General features: G+C 39.8%; 1 protein-coding gene and 1 pseudogene across 7 annotated transcripts in view; both read left to right on the top strand.

Moving 5' to 3' along the window:
• Cadps2 (calcium dependent secretion activator 2) overlaps window positions 1-19,996 on the top strand; it is a 520,741-nt gene that overhangs the window by 278,817 nt on the left and 221,928 nt on the right. The gene's annotated exons all lie outside the window — the stretch shown is intronic.
• LOC101996734 lies at window positions 18,885-19,937 on the top strand (annotated as a pseudogene).

Genomic DNA, 19,996 nt, shown 5'->3' with positions numbered 1-19,996 from the left:
AGTGGGCACTTAGTGCTATGAACTTTCCTCTTAGTACTGCTTTCATAGTGTCCCATAAGTTTGAGTATGTTGTTTCTTTATTTTCATTGAATTCCAGAAAGACTTTAATTTCTTTCTTTATTTCTTCCTTAATCCAGGTATGGTTCAGATAAATACATTTCTTAACTAGAAACTAGTACTGCATGTGAATTCGGTTTCTGAATTCTATTATCACTAAAGAGACTAGCAGTGGTGGTGGACCTGAAGCAGGGCAGTGTGCATCAGTGCCTCTGCCGTCAGTGAATTTGGAAAGTAAAAGGCAGCGTTCTAGATTATATTTTTGTCTGTTTTGTTTTGGTGTCTGTCCCAGCAGTTACACAGTTGATGACTATGTTCACAAGTCATTGAAAGGTGAAAACCTTTGAGACAATGTGTATTCTCTCCTTATGCAGATTATTGTCAACAAGTCTATGATACAGTTGTTCTTTGCTGAAAATCTGGATCATTTGAATCCGTTGTATCCTTTCAGCAGACAGAGGAGGGTGTGCGTAGCCTGTTGGTAGCTTTGAAACAGTGTTAGGATGTAAAGATCTTTAGTTTCCAGACTTATGATCCCTTGTCTGTAAACTGACTGAAGGAAAATAGAAATGCATCTTTTCTTGTTCGAGTGCTCTCTTACTTTATTATTAGCTATAATCGCTACTTATTTTACAAACATAATTCCATTTAATCCTCTTGGAGAGTAGTGGAAACATTCTCTTTTTAAATAAGAAAAGTAAGAATCTAGATTTGTTTGTTTTATGTATAACATATATAGCTACATACATGCATGGATGGATGGAGATAGATGGATGATTGGATGGTTGGTTGGATGGATGGATGGATGGATGGATGGATGGATGGATGGATGGATGATGTGAAACACAAGAAACACTATGAAGAAGAGGAAAGTCTCTAGAAAGAAAAGGGTTGTCAGGACAAGGGTCGGGAAGGAGGATAGATAATGCAGAATTTTGTCACGTATAAGATACAGAATCACACATAGACACATGTGATCGAAAGCAAAGCAGGAATGTTTGGAGGAAAAGGAGGAGTAGTGAGAGAGAGAGGAGGAATGTGGGAGGGCAGGGGTTGTGGGCTTATGAAGAAAGTATACTGATACACACATGAAAATATCCTAAGAAGTGGACAAAAGTATCAGAATGTGGATTTCTGACTGTGTAGTATGCTCTTCATACCAAACATGGAGTCGCTGTGACTGAGAGGGTGGGTACATTTGATTGTGTTTTATGAACCAAGGTCTAGGATGATTTAAAATCTCAAAGATTCATAAATTAGAAATCAAAAATTACTTAAGCTGAAATCATTTTGTATGTGATATACATTTTTGGTTTTGTTTGCTATATCTACATATGTAGAAAAGTAGGTATATATTAAACTAAAATTAAACTGTTTAGTTTGTTGAATGCTATTCTTTGGTACAGATATATTTTGAATGTTCTATCACAGTAACTTTTTAGTTTTAGAAATATTGATATATGAGACTAGAGCATAGGTTCAACAGTTAAGAACATTGGCCAGGCGGTGGTGGCGCATGCCTTTAATCCCAGCACTCGGGAGGCAGAGGCAGGCGGATCTCTGTGAGTTCGAGACCAGCCTGGTCTACAAGAGCTAGTTCCAGGACAGGCTCCAAAGCCACAGAGAAACCCTGTCTCGAAAAACCAAAAAAAAAATAAATAAATAAATAAATAAATAAACATTGGTGGCTGTTCCATGGGACTCAGGTTCAAGTCCCAGCACCCCATGGCTCATTCTGTCCATAACTCCAGTTCTGGGAGATCCAGTACCCTTTTGTAGCCTCTGCAGGCACTGCCTGCATGTGGTGCACAAACATACATATATATACACATACATGCATACATACATACATGCAGGCAAAACACCCATACACATATATTTAACTTAAAAAAAATAAATGCTGATCTAAAACAACTCTTGAAAAACACCTGCTATAAAAACCCCCAAAACTAAAATAAAACAAAACAGCCATAACAAAAAATAAACACCTCCTTGAGTATTTAGAAGAATGTAAGTTTCAAGACCAGACCTCTATCTGAGGTGGTCTCAGGAAAGGCATTAAAGCACGCCCAGGCTAGGCCTGTGTATAGATAGATATTGTTAATCAGCATACCTATTCCTGATTGTGAACTGCAGCCAGGGTTGAGCCTTAGTGACGGAGAGGGACAATGGAAAACATTCTCATACATGTGAGTGGTGAAATGAAGGCTCAAAACTAAGAGGAACACTCAGCAGTTGGAGGTTCCCTTAGTTGGCAGGGGCTCAGCGTGTGGATTTGTTTATGGATGCCGTATGCAAATATCTATTTATAGAAGTGGAATGGCACATGGGCATTTTTCATCTGAACTGATGTCCAACTCTTTACCGAGTGTGAAGGGGATACCTGGAGGCAGAATTGGGATTTTTCTAAGGAAACAATTCTGAATGTGTATTCTAGCTGATAAATAGCCAACTGTATATATAGTTCATTCCAAAGTGGATTTGCCCTGAAATCTCTGAAAAGTGAGGCTTACCTTACATTAATGTATTACAAAATTAGACTAGTCCCATTTATTTCTGAACAATGTAGCTTCCATTGAGGCTTTCATAGTATGGATCACACTTACATAATACATAAAGGCTAAGTGCAACTCATTTGCCAAGTGCTTTGCTTAAGTACAGAGAAAAATGGAAAATTTACCAATTTTTTTAGTTTTTAGAAGTATTACCAAGAAGTTTTTTGTTGTTGTTGTTTTTATTAGCATTTCGCTATGTAGCTGCATATCCAGGCTGGCCCTGAACTTGAGCTCCTCCTGCCTCCGTCTCCCAAGCACTGGGATTGTAGCAGAGGTCACCACAAGCTGTTGGGCTGAGTTCCCAGCTCTGGTGTCATTTGTACACTGCGTATCACTCCCTCTGTCCCAGGAGGATGGGGAAGCATTCAGATCAGTCTATTTTCCTTTTTAGTCAGCAGATTTAGAAAGTTTTTAAAAATAAATCCCACCATTGTAAAATAAACTGAAATTTTACACATTTCTTGGATATATGTTTTGGATATATTCTTGGAATTAAGCCTTTATTTTATAAATTTCCTTCCCCCCATTATTTACATACTATTGAAATATTTCTTTTTTTTAAGATTTATTTATTTATTACATATACAGTGTTCTGCTTGCATGTATACTTGCAGGCCAGAAGAGGCTACCAGATAATTATTACAGATGGTTGTGAGCCACCATGTGGTTGCTGGGAGTTGAACTCAGGACCTCTGGAAGAGCAGTCAGTGCTCTTAACCTCTGAGCCATCTCTCCAGCCCCTGAAATATTTCTTAAAGTAGAAGTACTCATATCCGTGTATGAAAGTGCTATTAAGGGTGTTTGTTTTATCACTATAAATACAGTGTGGAATTAGTAGATGCTGATTCCAAACACTTTTATGTCTTAAGGTAAATTAGCCCCATAAATTGATTACTCTGTGGAAACAAACTGTTGTCTTTCAAAACCTTCACAACATCTTTACTTCTCAAGTGTAAGTTAGCTTTTATACTGTCTCTTTTTTCAAAGTTTCTTTTGTTTGCATTTCTGGGATATCAAAATAAACTCCCTAGGAAGTTATCAGAGGCTGCGTAAGCTTTGTTTTTAGTCTTTTTTTTTTAATTTTTTTTTTATTGAGAAAAGGAAAAAAAAAGTATCCGCCTCCTCCCAGCCTCCCATTTCCCTCCCCCTCCTCCCAACCTTTTCCCCCTCCCCCAAACTCCTCTCTCCCTCCCTCTCCAGTCTGAAGAGCAGTCAGGGTTCCCTGCCCTGTGGAAAGTCCAAGGTCCTCCCCCCTCCGTCCATGTCTAGGAAGGTGAACAACCAAACTAGCTAGGCTCGCACAAAGCCAGAACATGAAGTAGGGTCAAAACCCCGTGCCATTGTCCTTGGCTTCTCATCAGCCCTAATTGTTCGCCATGTTCAGAGAGTCCGGTTTTATCCCATGCTTTCTCAGTCACGGTCCAGCTGGCCTTGGTGAGCTCCCAATGGATCAGCACCACTGTCTCAGTGGGTGGGTGCGCCCCTCGTGGTCCTGACTTCCTTGCTCATCTTCTCCCTCCTTCTGCTCCTTATTGGGACCTTGGGAGCTCAGACCAGTGCTCCAGTGTGGTTCTCTGTCTCTATCTCCACCCATCACCAGATGAAGGTTCTATGGTGGTATGCAAGATATTCGTCAGTATTGCCATAGGATAGGGTCATTTCAGTTTGCCTATCCCCAGCTTCCCAAGGGACTAACTGGGGATGAGAGAGAAACTGAATTATGGTGCAGCCTGCCAACTGACTGGAGGACACTGCATTACAAAGACTAACACGCTCTTCAGGGCTCTGTTCTATTTTCCTTTTCCCCCCTGTATTATTTATAATTAGTTCCTCCTTCATTATTTAGGAGACTTAGTAACTCTTTAAGCCAAAGGTAGTGTGGCTAGCTTAAGTCCCATGCCTATTCTTAAAACAAAGTGATTAGAATACCTCCCCCAATTATCTAGTTATACAGAGTCACATGGAACTTCTCCTTTCAACATACAAGGCCAGGGATAGATTTTAAATGCTGATTGTGTAATTAATCATTGTAATATTTTTAATAAATAATCACACAGTTAAATTGATAAAAATCACTTCAGGCCTTTTCTTACTTCAGCCAAAAAAAATTTTACGCTTGAGGATTTTTTTTTAAAGGGCCAGCACAGTGTATGAATTCAGAAAGCAGCAGAGAGCTGCTAGGGAAATCATAATCGTAGGTATTTTCTCCAATTTGAAAGCAAAGTTTAATATCCAATTTTATTGAAATAGCCAGTTCTCGGTGACTGCTGTCTGAGATATTGGATTTATATCATTTGCTGCAAAATGAAATGCGGATTCTGTTATATTTTATCTGTCTAACTCCGCTCGCTATACACAGGAGACCTTTCATTTTTGTTATTTTCGAGTGTGCTACAATTTCCCTGAAACTGAAAAATAACACACACACAAAAAAATACCTCTTCCTTCTTCAGTCTTTCTCGCAATATCTCTCAAGAGAATCATAGTCAAACCTTAACCTCTGTACTAAAGACGGCAAGCAGAGGCAGGCAGATAGAGGACCAGAGATGATAATGTATCCGTGATTCCTGTCCTTTTTGGATATTGTTTCTAGCACAGTTTAGTTGTGCCTGGTTCAAAAGCCTGTGCTTTTTCTTCTGAAGGAAAGGTGGCTTGATAATTCACACCAGTTAGAATTTCCTCAGTGAGTTCATCTGTCACATTCTGAGGAGCTGGCCAAGATCATCATCACTACAGAAGTAGGAGAAAGCACAGCTTGCCTTCTTACCACTGAGAGGAACTGAGCAATAGATTGGTGCCCTCCATGATGGCATTGGAAGGGATTATAGCCATAGAGGTTGAAATTTCTCTACAGCCCCAGAACGATAAAGACCTTCCTCTGTTCGTGACAGAACAAATGATGGGCTTAAACACTGCACCAATTCTTTCTATTAGTAGTTGTGTTTTGTGGTCCCATTGTAATTATACTTTACACTTTCTTAACACAATAATGACTGTGCGATTACTTGGCATCTATACTTCTTTGATGAAGAATCTGTTTAAACATTTTACCCGTCTTTATTACCATATATGCTATACAAAGTACTTAGACATGCCTGAAGTGTCTGTTGGTCATATTCACCCTCCTCATTTTTATCCTGTGTTGGCTCTGATGTCATATAGGTTTCCTCTTTTCAAATTGTCTCTTCTTTCTTAAAATTAATTTATTTCTCATTCTTTGAGTGTTGTACAAGTATATAACGAAATTCTGTTCCCTTCACCACTGTTAGCCTGTCTAGTCCTCCCCTTCTCTTGCTGAAACACTTCTTCCAAACAAGCTGACCTCCTGCTTTCATGTCTTGCTCGTGTGTGTGACCCACTGAGTTTAAACATGGCTGCCTACATGAACATGAGACATTTACTGAAGCATGGACAATGTTATCTGTGACAACACATTGAAAAAAGTGCCATGCCTTTGCCAGTAGCCATTAACTGTCAGTAGTCCCAAAGAGAGGACTGGGGCCCCATGACACCTTCCCATCTTCACTGTACAATGTTGATGAACCTGTCTTGTGTAGCTTTTATGGAGTTTAAAGAGTGTTCATGAGTACATCAGTCAGATAGTTTCCAGAAGACAGTGTTGCACAGTACTGTTCCCCAAATGGATCCTCCATAGTTTACTGTCCTCTCTTCTATGAGAGCCTTGGGATGGGGACAGTGATATAATTGGCCTGTTTAAGTGTCAGTCTCTTATTCTCTGCAGTGTTGAGCCATTGTGAATCTCTGTATTAACTACCATCCTCTATAAAACAAAAGCTCCTACCAAGGCTAAGAACTGCACTAACCTTTGGCTGTGAAGATAAGTACTGCAGAGTCAGTTTGACAGCAAAGCAATCGTAGTAGTAGGTTCCACCCTACAGCGAACCCTCATGTTCTTGCTATGTACTAATTATGAGTTCCTTCTTGTGTGGCAGGCCTCCAACCCAATCAGAAAGCGATCAGTTGCTCCCATAACATTCACCCTACCACCATTCAATGGGCACACCTTGACAGACCTGTCATTATTTTACTTCAGAGTTCACAACTCTGTAAGACTGACTTTTCCGTGCCAGCAGCTTGCATACCACCTTCGAGCATTAAGAAAGCTTTCCAGCATGGGAGAAACTTCCAGCTTTATCTCTCCACATTCTTCCTGTTGAGCTCTATTTGGGTGACCAAGGACAACAGCAATGGCGTGCATTGCTTAGGGGCCACTTAGACCTCCATGATCAACCACTTGTAGGAGGTGTCCCATGCTTGACAGTGTGAGTTTTGTTTAATAACCTATGGTTTCTGGCGGAGTATTAATCCCCCCTTTTCTTCCCTCTCAGGCCCCATGTAGGGAACTTCTGTTGAAGCAATTTTTTGTTAGTTTTAAGTGAGCATATATTTCTACATGACTTTTTCATACATCTTCCATTTAACTCTTCCTCCACCCTTTCCTCTGCCCTGTATTCCCATCCCTCTCTTAATAATCTCCCTTCCAGCTCCATATCACCTGGGTTCTGCTATCTAGTCATTCCTAAGGCCTTTATCCCCTCCTATGTATGTACACACACCTAGTGGGCCCTTTCTAGTTTTCTGGCTTTTATTACAAGTTTATGTTGTGTATTTATTTATTTTGAGCTTGAAAAGCTGGTATATTGTTCATATACAGATACTAATGGATTACAGGACATAAATATGTTCTTCTAGTTTTTGCTTGTGTCTCATTCTTTATACTGTGTTAGAAAGACGTTTTACCTTTTCCTAAGTCCAGTATCTAAATTTTCTTCTTCATGACTCAGATTTATAAGGCTGTATCAAAGGCATCTTGCCAAGCTCAAAGTCATAATTGATTTCTTCTAAAATGTTTGTTGTTTTCAGTCTTAACTTTTGTGGTTTTGCTCCATTCATAATTAATATTTAGTCAAGAGCCACATAAACAGCCTTTAGTAAAGATCCATGTTCATTTCATAAAAATCACCAATTTTCTGCATTAATGTGAGGAAAAGCATTCTTGATTGAATTTACTTAATACCTGTACAGAAAAATCAACTGTATGTATTTCTGGGCATCTTTTTCTGGATTTTGTGTTCTGTTTTACTGTTTCTCTATATTGATACCAATAATATGCTACTATGATGACAGATAATTAACATCTTCATATTTTTAAATATGTCTTCTTCTCCCCTCCATTCTCCTGCCTGTGCTATGGTTATTTCAGGTAATTTGAATTTATGAATTTTAGAAACAGACCATACATTTCTGTCTAAGAAAACTACTTCATGTTTAAAAACCACCTATGAGTGAGTACATGTGATAATTGTCTTTCTGTACTGTGTTACCTCACTCAAAATGATGTTTTCTAGTTCCATCCATTTGCCTACAAAATTCAAGATGTCATTATTTTTTTATGCTGTGTAATATTCCATTGTGTAAATGTACCACATCTTAAACATAAAGCAAAGAAAACCAGCCCACAAATCATAATCTCAGAGAATCTAGACAACAAAGAGGACCCTAAGAGAGACATACATGGATCTAATCTACATGGGAAGTAGAAAAAGACAAGTACTCCTGAGTAAATTGGGAGCATGGAAACCTTGGGAAAGGAATGAGGGAAAGGAAGAGGCAGGGAGGGGAGCCGAGAAAAATGAGGAGCTCAATAAAAATCAATTTTAAAAAGACAAAAAAAAATGAAGATAATAAAATGAGAAAAAAGAAAACTACTTCAATTTTATAAGAATGACTATTCTAACAACACTAATCAGAACTAAGGTATACATGGTATATTCTTTCACTTGTTTGGGTTTTGTTTACATTTTCAAAATAGTATTGCATAGACTTGGACTATGTGACTTTTATGTCTTCTAGTAACTTTATATAATAATTTTTAATATCCTTTTAATATCTTTGAATTCAAGACACCCTTAGAATATTGTAGTTTTAAAGTTTTTATTGTTTCTATGAACAAAATCCGGATTTTAAGAAGAAAAAGTATACTAAGTAAATGGACAGTTACATATTGTGTATATGAGTAAGACTGAAGTTAATTCTTTGTATCCCTTAGGAACACAAAAAAACTGACCAACCTAGCAAGGTCATATTGTAGCATTATGTCTTTCTAGAAATTTCTTCCTCACAGTATACATTCAACAAATGTTGAAAAATGAACATACTTCTGGTGGTTTGCCTTATTCAGTCTTGTTTCTCTTACGCAAAGTTATAGCAAGGAGCAAATGGATAGCTTTTGCTTAAAGGCCTGAGAGACTAGTGGTAAATTGGAACATCTGTTGTAGAACAATGCAAGACTTGAACCTAACAGTGAAGTCATATAAACCCAGTGAGACTCTGTTGGAGAAAACTAGATTCTCCTTTGCAAGTGGGTGTCAACCATGGATGGATTCTTGGCTAGGGGCGGGGAGCTCTTGTCCACTCCCCCCTCTCAATGCTTGGTCTGTCTGGCTTCCTCTGTGAAAGTCTTGTGGGTGTTGCCAACATCTCTGTGAGTTTATATTGCATCATTTCTGTCGTATCTAATGAACACTGTTTCCCTGGCATCTCTGTCAGTTATATTCATTTTACCTCCCCTTCCACAGAGCTCTCTGAGTCCTACGGTGAGGGGTTTTAGGAAGACCTCCTACTTAGAAGTGAGTGTTCCAAAGTCTCTCACTCTCCATATATTGTCCAGTTATAGTCCTCTGCGTTAGTTTCCATTCACTGAAAGAGAAAATTTCTCTGATGATAGTTGAGCAAGGCACAGATCTCATCTTTTGATAAAAGCAATTATAGCAGATGTGAAATGATTGCTTATTGTGGTTTACAGGTTTTGAGCTACTAGTGATACTTATTTGAAATGGGATATTATTCAGCCTGAAGAGAAGGAAATCTTATCATCCTCAGCAACAGGGGTGGCTCTAGAAAATATTTTGCTAAGTGAAATATGCCAAGCAAGAATCTGGCAACCCATTTTCATCTTGATGATTGTAGTTGATAATAATAATAATATACTTGAAATGTTTCTTACATGATAAACCCTAAATTATCTCACCACAGGGACACAGAATAAATGTTAAGTTTACATGAAAATATTGTATCTTAGAAAAGAGATGTAATTTTTCTTCGACATCTCTACCTCTGTGACGTTGGGTGGGAAGAGCCTCCTGCTTGATGCTTTGAGTGTTAGTAAGAGCTGTGTCCTTTGATTTACAGCTAGTTCGAATTAAGTATGTAAATTTCATGAATCAGGAATAAAGCCTTTAAAAATGTCTTCAAATCAGTTTTCCACAGTAGCTACAAGGATGTGGTGGTCTTCCCTTTTTCCCTGGGCCTTGTTTTCTTTCTCCCCTCTATCTTATGACTTATTTCATGCCACACTGCATTCCTACGGTTTTCTTGACTGTGAAGTCCTCTCTCTTCCCTCCTCATTGCTTACATGGTTTCTGACTCTTTTACCTCTTCTTTAAAATGATGAACTGGGAAGGTTTTCATTAGTCTCATTTTAGCATATTTAAGCTGTGATTCTTACAGCCCCTGCATGGAGTTTGACTGAACAATAAACATCCTCTGACCCCTTCCAGAGTAACAGATAGTTTTTAATACAAATACTGACAGTGACATATGATGTATAAAGGAGTAAGTCAAACCCAGAACACTTTGGTATGTTATATGCCCCACATTCTTGAGTTTAAGGATACTCGTGGTGGTATCCATGTTTGACACTACCTGTTCCTACATGTAGCATCATGTTACTGATACACAGGAATCAACTTGGCTCTAAGAATTCTCATCCTGCTTGATATCCAAATGGTAAGAACAAAGCAAAGCGCATTCATACAATGTTTGTGAGATAATTAAAGTGATAATGTGTTGGGCTGAGGAGGAGAAGTGATGTTGAAAGAGTTTATTGTTATCTTGAAATAACCTTTCTTAGCTCTTCATTTAACTTCAGTGTCAAGTTATTTACATAACAGGGTGATGCCTGGCATTTTAGGGTAATGTGAAAATTAATTTAAATTTCATAAAGCTCTCTGTGGCACTCTGAAAGGGTCTTGTAAATGACAGACATTGTTATAACCAGGCTAGGCTTTAAAAAAAAAGCTTAATAGAGCTGCTCATGTGGTGTCCATGATGAAAACTGTATCAGTAAGTAAATGAAAAGGTCATGGCCATTCATAATTTATGGCTGAGGGGCATAGATCAAGAATAATCAGGATGCTTTCCTGTCTAGAATGCTTTTAAGACACAGATGTGTCTATGATGGGATATAATATTTCTTCCAAAAAGAAATATGAAATCAATAGTTTTGGAGGAATAAAAATGATATATGGAAAAAGAAAAAGGCCAAAAACCTTAATTGAACCATGGAAAACATGGCAGCTGGCAAGCTTGATTATGTCCTTCAGAATCTTTAAAAGGCTTTAAATAGAAGAAATAGTCCTTGATCATTTGGGTTATTGAACTTGAAATTTGTTTGAAGTAAACAGTGATAGCCCTTGTTCTTTCCACTTCTTATTGTTTCATGTTTACTTTTATTACAGCAGAAGTTTAAATTTTGCTTTAATTACAAGTATAGCTAAAATACGAGATAAAACATTATATCTGAAACATTTATGACAGCTACAGTTCTATAAGAATGTGACAGATGGGTCTAGGGAGATAGCCAGCAATTAAGAGCACTCGCGGCTATTGCAAAGGGCCTAGGTTCAGCTCTCAGCAACCACGTGTTGGTTTGCAACTGCCTGTAACTCCAGTTCCAAGGAGTCCGATGCCCTTTTCTGGCCTCTGCATGCCCCTATGCACATGTGGTCCCATAAGCTCACCTGTAGTAGGAGCTGTGGCTGCGTTCCTGCCACCCAGCTCCCAGCCGCCTGGCTATTTTATGCCCCGAAATAACAACACACAAATTGTATTCTTTTAAGCACTGCTTGACCATTAGTTCTAGCCTCTTAATGGATAATTCTCACATCTTGCCTAACCCATATTTAGTAATCCGTGTAGCACCAGTCTTACTGGGAAAGATTCAGCATGTCTGACCTGGTGGCTTGTTTCATCACGTCTGCCCTGGAGAGGAGGGGCATGGCATCTGCCTCACTTCCTCTTGCTCCCAGCATTCTGTTCGGTTTTCTCCACCCACCTATGTTCTTACCTATCAGGCCAAGCAGTTTCTTTATTAATTAACCAATGACCTTCCCACATCACTCACTCAGGCCCACATACATGCACATATTCTGTACTTAAATCTTTCTTGAAGTAAAATAATATGTCAAGTAAACATGCGTAAGTAATCAGATAAAGCAGGTGGTAGAAATTTACATAGAAAAATATTTTTGAATTGGTGAGGGTTTCTTTTCCCAGTGAAATCTCAGCTTTCATTATCTATGTTAGTTTCCTATTTTGCTGTAACAAATTATCAAAAACATAGTCTTTCTATAACATGCATTCTTTACCTAGTAAGTGTGAAGGTTGAATTGGTTAATTTTATCAACTTGATACAAACCAGTCGTCTGGGAAGTGGATACTTGTACTGGAAAATTTCCTCCACTGGATTGGCCTGCAGGCAAGACTGCTGGTCATTATCTTGACTAATCATTGATGCAGGAGAGGCCAACACTTTGGCCACTGAGCCAGTGGAGAGGTCACCACTAAGCAGGTGGTGCTGGGTTGAAAGCAAGCCAGGGAGCCATGGAGAGAAGCACCTGTCCTCTGTGGCCCCACATCTGCTCGTACTTGAACTAAATGACATTTGTGATGAGGATGAGTAAGCCATGTAAGTCCTTTCCTCCCCAGGTTGGTGTTGGTCATAGTGTTTATCACAGCAGCAAACAGGCAAGTTATAGCAAAGGTCATGAGTCCAAAATGCCCTTCTGTGGGCTGGAATCAGGGCATCTGGCTTACATTCTTTTTTTTTTTTAAACCTATGAATTATTTATTGGTGGCATTTTCCACTTAATATCTTTATTTATTTATTTTTTAATTTATTTATTTATTGAGGATTTCTGCCTCCTCCCCGCCACCGCCTCCCATTTCCCTCCCCCTCCCCCGATTAAGTCCCTCTCCCTCATCAGCTTGAAGAGCCATCAGGGTTCCCTGACCTGTGGGAAGTCCAAGGACCGCCCACCTCCATCCAGGTTTAGTAAGTTGAGCATCCAAACCGCCCAGGCCCCCCCAAAGCCAGCACGTGCAGTAGGATCAAAAACCCATTGCCCTTGTTCTTGAGTTCTCTGTAGTCCTCATTGTCCGCTATGTTCAGCAAGTCCGGAGAAATGTTAACCCTCTACTTCTCCAGTTTCTGGAAGCTGTCAGCATCTTCCTGCTCATGGCCTTCTCCCATTAACAACGCCAGCGGTGGATGGCCAAGCCTCTACCATGTCCCATCTCTCACACTGACTCTTTCCCCTTTCACGTGTCAAACCCTCTGTGAAATGCTGCGGAAATGCTTGGTTGGTATGGCGCTTTTTCTGCAAACATAAGGACCTGAGTTTTGACACCCAGCCCTGGGTGGGGCAGTCGGCGCAGAATCCCTGCACTGCAGTGGTAGGTTGGAAGGTACCTAGACTTGAGGTTCAGCCGCTCTAGTTCAATCAGTGAGATTCAGATTTTGTGTGGAATCCTGTTCAGAAAAAAATCAAGGTGAATGATTTATGGAAGACACCTTAAGCTGATCTTTACATTCAAGAACACAAATGTACAGTGTACCTAAAAATATATGTGCATATAAATGAATACATTACACACACTGGCATATACACAGTCCATTTGGTGAATGCGAATGCATTGTCCCCACCTGAGTAAATGGGACAATTCTCATTCTTAACTTCTGAAACTTTAACTCTCTTTTTGCTGTGTAACATAGCAGTTTAGAGGGCAGGACATGGGCATCTTAACAAAGCTGATGTTTTCCCCTCTCCTTCCCTTTCCCGTGTTCCCATTCCTCTTCTCTGACTGCCCTGCCCTGCCCTCCCCTGCCATTCCCTTTCCTGGCCTCTCCCCTTCTCTTCTTCCCAAGCCTCTAGTGAAACCCTTTCTAGCCTATATCCATGAATCAGATTTAGATTCACATATAAGTGAGATCATCTAATTGTAACATGAAGGGCCCTGTTTGTTTGTTGGGGTTTTCTGTTCTGCCCAGTACCCCACAACTGTTTAGCCCCAAAGAAAAATCACACATAGGTCTCCATAAATTATAAGCTGATTGGCCCATTAGCTCTAGCCTCTCACTGGCTAACTCTCACATCTTGATTAACCCATTTTTCTGATCTATGTTAGCCATGTGGCTCTGTACCTTTTTCAGTGGAGCAGATCACATCCTGGTGCTTCGGTGGTCTGGGCAAGAGTGGGAGGAATCAGCTTCCTCCTTCCCAGAATTCTCCTGTTCTCATTACATCATTTCTACTTCCTGTCTGGTTTTCCCGCCCACATTTCCTGCCTGCGCCAATCAGCGTTTATTTGAAACATGATTGACAGAATACAGACAATTCTCCCACACTATCTAATTTTTGGCTTTCTCCTCCTCATTGATTTCACTTAGTATAATACCTTCCTATAGATAGAGGTTTCTGTCCCACCTGGTCCTGCAGCTGTTCAGTCCCAAAGAAACACACAGAGGCCTATATTAATTATAAACTGGTTGGCCTACTAGCTCAGGCTTTCTTATTAACTAACTCTTATATCTTACAGTACCCCATAATTCTTGTTTGTATTAGCCACATGGCTTGGTACCTTTTATGAGTGAGGCATTCTCGTCTATTGTCTTCTGTGTCTGGGTGAGCTTTTCCTCTTCCCAGGATTCTCCTGTTCTAGTAGCCCCACCAATACTTCCTGCCTGGCTACTGGCCAATCAGCAATTTATGAAAACAATACAAGTGACAAATCTTTACAAGACCATTGTCCCACAGCACCTTCTACCCTCACCTATGTTACAAATGGCAACACTTCTTTCTTTTTAAGTATATTTAGTATTTGACTTGGAAAGTCCACTAATACACATATTTATTATTTTTTTTTAAATAGTAGTGTAAAGAGATTGATAATTAGCCTCAACATATCAGAATATTACACTGCAACCTTAAATATAATTTCAGTTAAAATGAAAAAACAGAATGTCTTAAGGATGTTGTCTTGACCATCCTGTATACTACAGACCAGTTGCTGCATCTACCACACCATAGATCCTGTGCTGCCCTCCCGTTAAATACCCGATCCTACTGCAGAACATTATTTAGTACACGGATATAAGAAAAAAAAAAAGAAGGGATAGGCTTTCACACCTCATTTTACTTTTCTTGCTCAGTTCTCCATATTCTATTGTGGAAATAACAAAGCTCTTCCTTTCTATTATTTGACAAGCTCTAATGGCAAGAAAGAGTATATCATTAGAACAATACTACTTTCCTTTTTAACTTATTTTTCAGATTTCCAGTACTGGGCACTGCACCAGAACCTTGTGCCTGCTCTGCCATTGAACCACACCTCCAGTCCCAGTACTGTTTAAAAGTACTCTTTTGTTCTTTCTGAAACGGATTTTTCTTGTAAAAAGAAAATAAGTGAACTGTATTGGAGGAAGAAACTGTGCAATTCCCTGTTATGCAAAGTACACTTTGGTAAGGGGTTGGGAGTTTGATCAGTTCATTATTCTAACTTCCAGGATTCTTTCTAGCCTTTAAAATGAAAGAAACTAAAATGTACACCTTAAACAATAAGATTGACAGAGACTTTGAACTAATCTTTCAGGATACAAATGAGCATTGTCTTAGCCAGAGAGAGCAAGTGATTTCTGTTGTTGCTATTGTTTGGTTTTTTTTTTTGTTTGTTTGTTTGTTTTGTTTTAGTTTAGTTATTTGTTTCAACTGAGCAGGTCAGGGAACAATGATATTAAATCAAAGGAGAAATCATTTAGACTAAGCAACCTCAAGTTCATTAAAGACTTAAAAATGTTACCTATGCAGGATACTAATTTTTCTCAAAAAAAAAAAAAAAAAACATCAGCTTAATATACTCCACATGTAAGGAGCCCTCATAGAGCAAAGATATGCTCAGAACTAGTATCTGCTAAATGTTTTTTATGAACTGAAGGAAATTCAGGTAGTTCTTCCACTGTGTGTGTGTGTGTCTCCAGGTCCTAAACTTGTAGCAAGGTACTTGGAAGGTTTACAAGCAACAGTGGCTATGAATCTTTCCTGCAGTATAAAGTGCCTGCTGCTGAACGTAAAATGTTGCAGATATGGACCCCACTTATCCGGAGGGAAGACCCGTCAGACTTTTACTCTGATTCTCCATTTTTCAAACAAAGCTGTTACAGGGGAAAGAATATCAAGCAAAAGCTATCAAGATCTCTGTTATATCTGTTGATGTCATGTTGAGTTACCTTTAAGTCTGCCGGAAACATGCATTGGTAACACCCATCTATCTGTGTTTGCATATGAGACAACTTGAGTACACCTGATTCCTCTCTAGGCTACAGGGAGCTGGGAAAAGGGGCATTTTTCTTGACTCGCGAGTGTGAGAATCTGATTTCCTCATCCCCTTGCTTAGAAACGTCTTTGGTTTGCCTATTATGTACAGATTATGGATAGACTAGAAACCTTAGCAGAATATTAGTCTTCCTTCTGGGTCTATCAGTAGAGACCAGCTTCCTCTTGTCTAGTCAACATTGCTAACTGGCTATGATGCACCTTTGTAACAGCATCTTTTAGTGGAAGTAATCATGTCCAGCTTACCTGATCTTGCTGACTTAACACTTAAATGAAGGATTTATCTATACCTCAGATATAATCTTTCCCCACAGCCATGACTGACAGCACCTGATCTTTCTCAGACTAAGCTTTCCAGTGACTGTGGCCACTCTGCTTCTTGAGCAGGCCACAGGCTTCTTGGGCCTACCACACTTGGCATCTTAATGTCCATTTAACACTAATTACCATGTCTGGTAATATTCTCCCCATAGAATATGGTATATCATGATCTTGATTTCTTTTTTTATTTTTATGTGTATATTTTCTTGCATGGATTTGTGTACAGTACATTATTGTTTGACACCCAAAATGTACAGAATAGGGTGAGGGATTCACTGGAACTGAGGTTACAACTGGTTGTAAGTCTCCATGTGGGTGCTTGGAACCAAACTCATATCCTCTATAAGAGTAATAAGTGATCAGTTAAGCACTGAACCAACACTCCAGCCCCACACTGTTGATTTTCTTATAAGTGCTTGGTTTCAGACTTAAATTATTAAGTCCTACTTTTCATAAATCTTAAAAAATAATGATGCTTGGATTATAGTTCACCTGATACAGTGTTTGTGTAACATGTAAAAGATCTGCAGTGTGACTTGAAGAGGGCATGCCTGTGATCCAAGCACTGGAGAGTGGAGGAAGGAAGAGAATTCAGTTTAGTAATTATTAGTTTCAGGCCAGCCTGGGATTCATGAGACTCTGTCTCATAAATAGTGGCATTCCATATGGGGCTTCTCCTTGACCTTTGAGAATATAAGGTGATTTAGCATGGCTTAAGAAGCAATGAGTATCTACACACTGGTTGAAATAATCTTGACGACAATCTATGGAGGCTAACAAGGTAACAGGCAACAAGGGAACAGCTGAACAACCATCTTTAATGTTGAGTGAAGTTTCTGTCCTGCCCAGTCCTGCAGTCATTCAGTCCCAAAGAATCACACAGAGGTCTACATCAATTATAAACTGATTGGCCCAGTATCTCAGGCTCTTCTTATTAACTAATTCTTATAACTTACATTAGCCCATAATTCTTATCTATGTTGGCCACGTGGCTTGGTACATTTTTCAGTGAGGCAGTCACATCTTGCTTTCTCTGCAGCTGGGTCACGACTGGAGACTGAGCTTCCCTCTTCCCAGAAATCTGTTCTCATTGCCCCACCTTTACTTCCTGCCTGGCTGCCCTGTCTATATTTCCTGCCTGGCTACTGGCCAATCAGCATTTTATTAAAAATAATACAAGTGACAGGATAAATGACCATTGTCCCACAGCACTTTAGGAAGAACATAGACCCTGTGGCCTTGGTGAGAATGTCAGCATCAGAATTGTGAGCCTATGACAAGGCCTTACTGCTAAGGTGTTGAATTCCAAGGTGTGTGTGTGTGTGTGTGAGAGAGAGAGAGAGAGAGAGAGTGTGTGTGTGTGTGTGTGTTCTAGTCACAAAGTTTAATTATTGAGATAAACAGATGCACATGGCTTGGTTCAGTTTTTCAACAAGATATCTGAATAAAAGAGAAAGGTTCTGAAATACCATGTTAGTAGATACTAAGAGAAACATCCATATGAGCCCTATATTACTGCAATGCATGTTTATGACATTTGGTTTCTGTCTCATGTATTAAATTTGATGGTTTTTAAGCTTTGAAAATCTTGTAGTCTTAATTATATTTTTAGCAAAATTGCAAGGCACTTTGCCTTTTTTGTGTGTGAAGAAGATATGTTGCCTTCAAAATAAGACATCATAACATTTTTGTGTCATTGTAAGTGACAAGACATTTAAAGTGTTAGTGGCAAAAAGAAATACCCTGGAAGCAGGAAAATATATATAAAGAGAAGTTAAAAGAAATACATAGTAAATGTAAATGTGGTTAATTTTTTATGCAGAGCTACAATTTAGTTTAGGTGTGTATTTAGAATTTTTATATCGGAAATAGTTTGGTTATTATGATGACCAATATTAGGTGTGCCTTCTTGTGTATAAACTAAACACTATTGAATTTGATACAGCTTATCATGAAAAGTAGTTCTTTAAGTACCTATTTACAGTGAAAGTTTCATGAAGCAAACCATTGTCTTAATATTCAAGATAAGACAACTAGGCAACTGTAACAAGCCAGTGAAACATTTCAGTATTCACACAGGAGTTTGCCTTCCTCCGACGTGGTCATTCGAAGCTCTAGTTTCTCCCATTTTACTCTCTCTCGCTCCCTATAGCCATCGGTGTTTCTCTGCATTTGGTGAGCAAAGAGTAAGGAAAGTCTGTCTCTACCTTACTCATCAGTGTGACATGTTGCGCTCTTCGCCTGTGTCATTAGCTAGAACTTTTACACTCAGATGCAAAAGAAACCCAGAAACATGGCTCTCAGCTGACTCAACGCTCTTTAGCAGTAGCTCTTTGCTCGTGAGATATGGATTCCAATGGAGTTATGAGATCAGCAGCAACATCAACAGCAGCAACTGCAGCAGCAACTGCAGCCACAATGATGGCTTAACCATTGCCCTCAAGAACTCTAGCAAACCAGCAAAGAAGACTTCACCCAATTAAGCCGTCTCTTTATGGGCAATCTCTCCCCGACATCACTGAGGAGGAAATGAGGAAACGTTTTGAGAAGTATGGGATAGCAATTGAAGTTTTCATTGATAAGGAAAAAGGCTTTGGAGTTATTCCCTTGGAATCATGAACCTTAGAAGAAATTACTGAAGTGGAGGTGAATAATGTGCTTTGCCTGTCATAGTGCATCCCTTACATTCCACAGCCGTCCTCAGTATGTGGCCAACAAACAATTATAAGGAGCCTTTTCTGTGTTTGGCTAGGTAGAGAGGGCTGTGGCCATCGTGGATGACCGAGGAGGGCCCTGAGGGAAAGGCATTGTTGAGTTCTCAGAGAAGGCAACCCCTGGGAAAGTTCTGGACAAATGCGGTAAAGGCTCCTTCTTGCTAACCGCATTTCCTCAGCCTGTGACTGTGGAACCTATGGACCAGTTAGATGACTAGGAGGGACTTCCGGAGAAGCTGGTTATAAAAAATAAGCAATTTCACAAGGAGCAGAACAGCCACCCAGATTTGCACAGGCTGGGTCCTTTGAGTATGAGTATGTCACGCGCTGGAAGGCACTCCAGATGAGATGGAGAAGCAACAGCCATCAAGTGGACCGCAACATCAAGGAGGCTCGTGAGAAATGAGATGCAGTTGGAGGCAGCACACCATGAACATCGGGTTATGCTAATGAGGCAGGAGTTGATGAAGTGTCAAAAAAGCTTAGAAGAAGGGAGGAGCTGCATAACCAAAAGGTTCAAAAACAAAAGCAGCTAGCGCTCAGGCAGGAAGAGGAGCACAGGCGCCCAGAGGAAGAAATGCGGCGGCACCAGAAGAAATGATGGGCGACAGTAAGAAGGATTCAGAGAAACCTTCCCTGATGTGAGAGAACAAGAGATACCAATGGGCCAAGTAACTGTGGGATGTGCTATGGGCATAAACAGTAGGGGCGCCGTGCCCTCTGCTGCTGTGCTAACTGGTACCCCAGTTCCTCCAGGACATGCCACTGTGATGCCAGATGTAACCTTGGGATTTACACCGCACCAACAACTGAATTAGAGAGAGAGAGAGAGAGAGAGAGAGAGAGAGAGAGAGAGAGAGAGAGAGAGAGAGAGAGA

The sequence above is a fragment of the Microtus ochrogaster genome, unplaced genomic scaffold (genome assembly GCF_000317375.1).
Source record: "Microtus ochrogaster isolate Prairie Vole_2 unplaced genomic scaffold, MicOch1.0 UNK4, whole genome shotgun sequence".
Lineage (NCBI taxonomy): Eukaryota > Metazoa > Chordata > Mammalia > Rodentia > Cricetidae > Microtus > Microtus ochrogaster.
The sequence above is the reverse complement of the archived record's forward strand: the minus strand, read 5'-3'. Positions and strand labels throughout refer to the sequence as shown.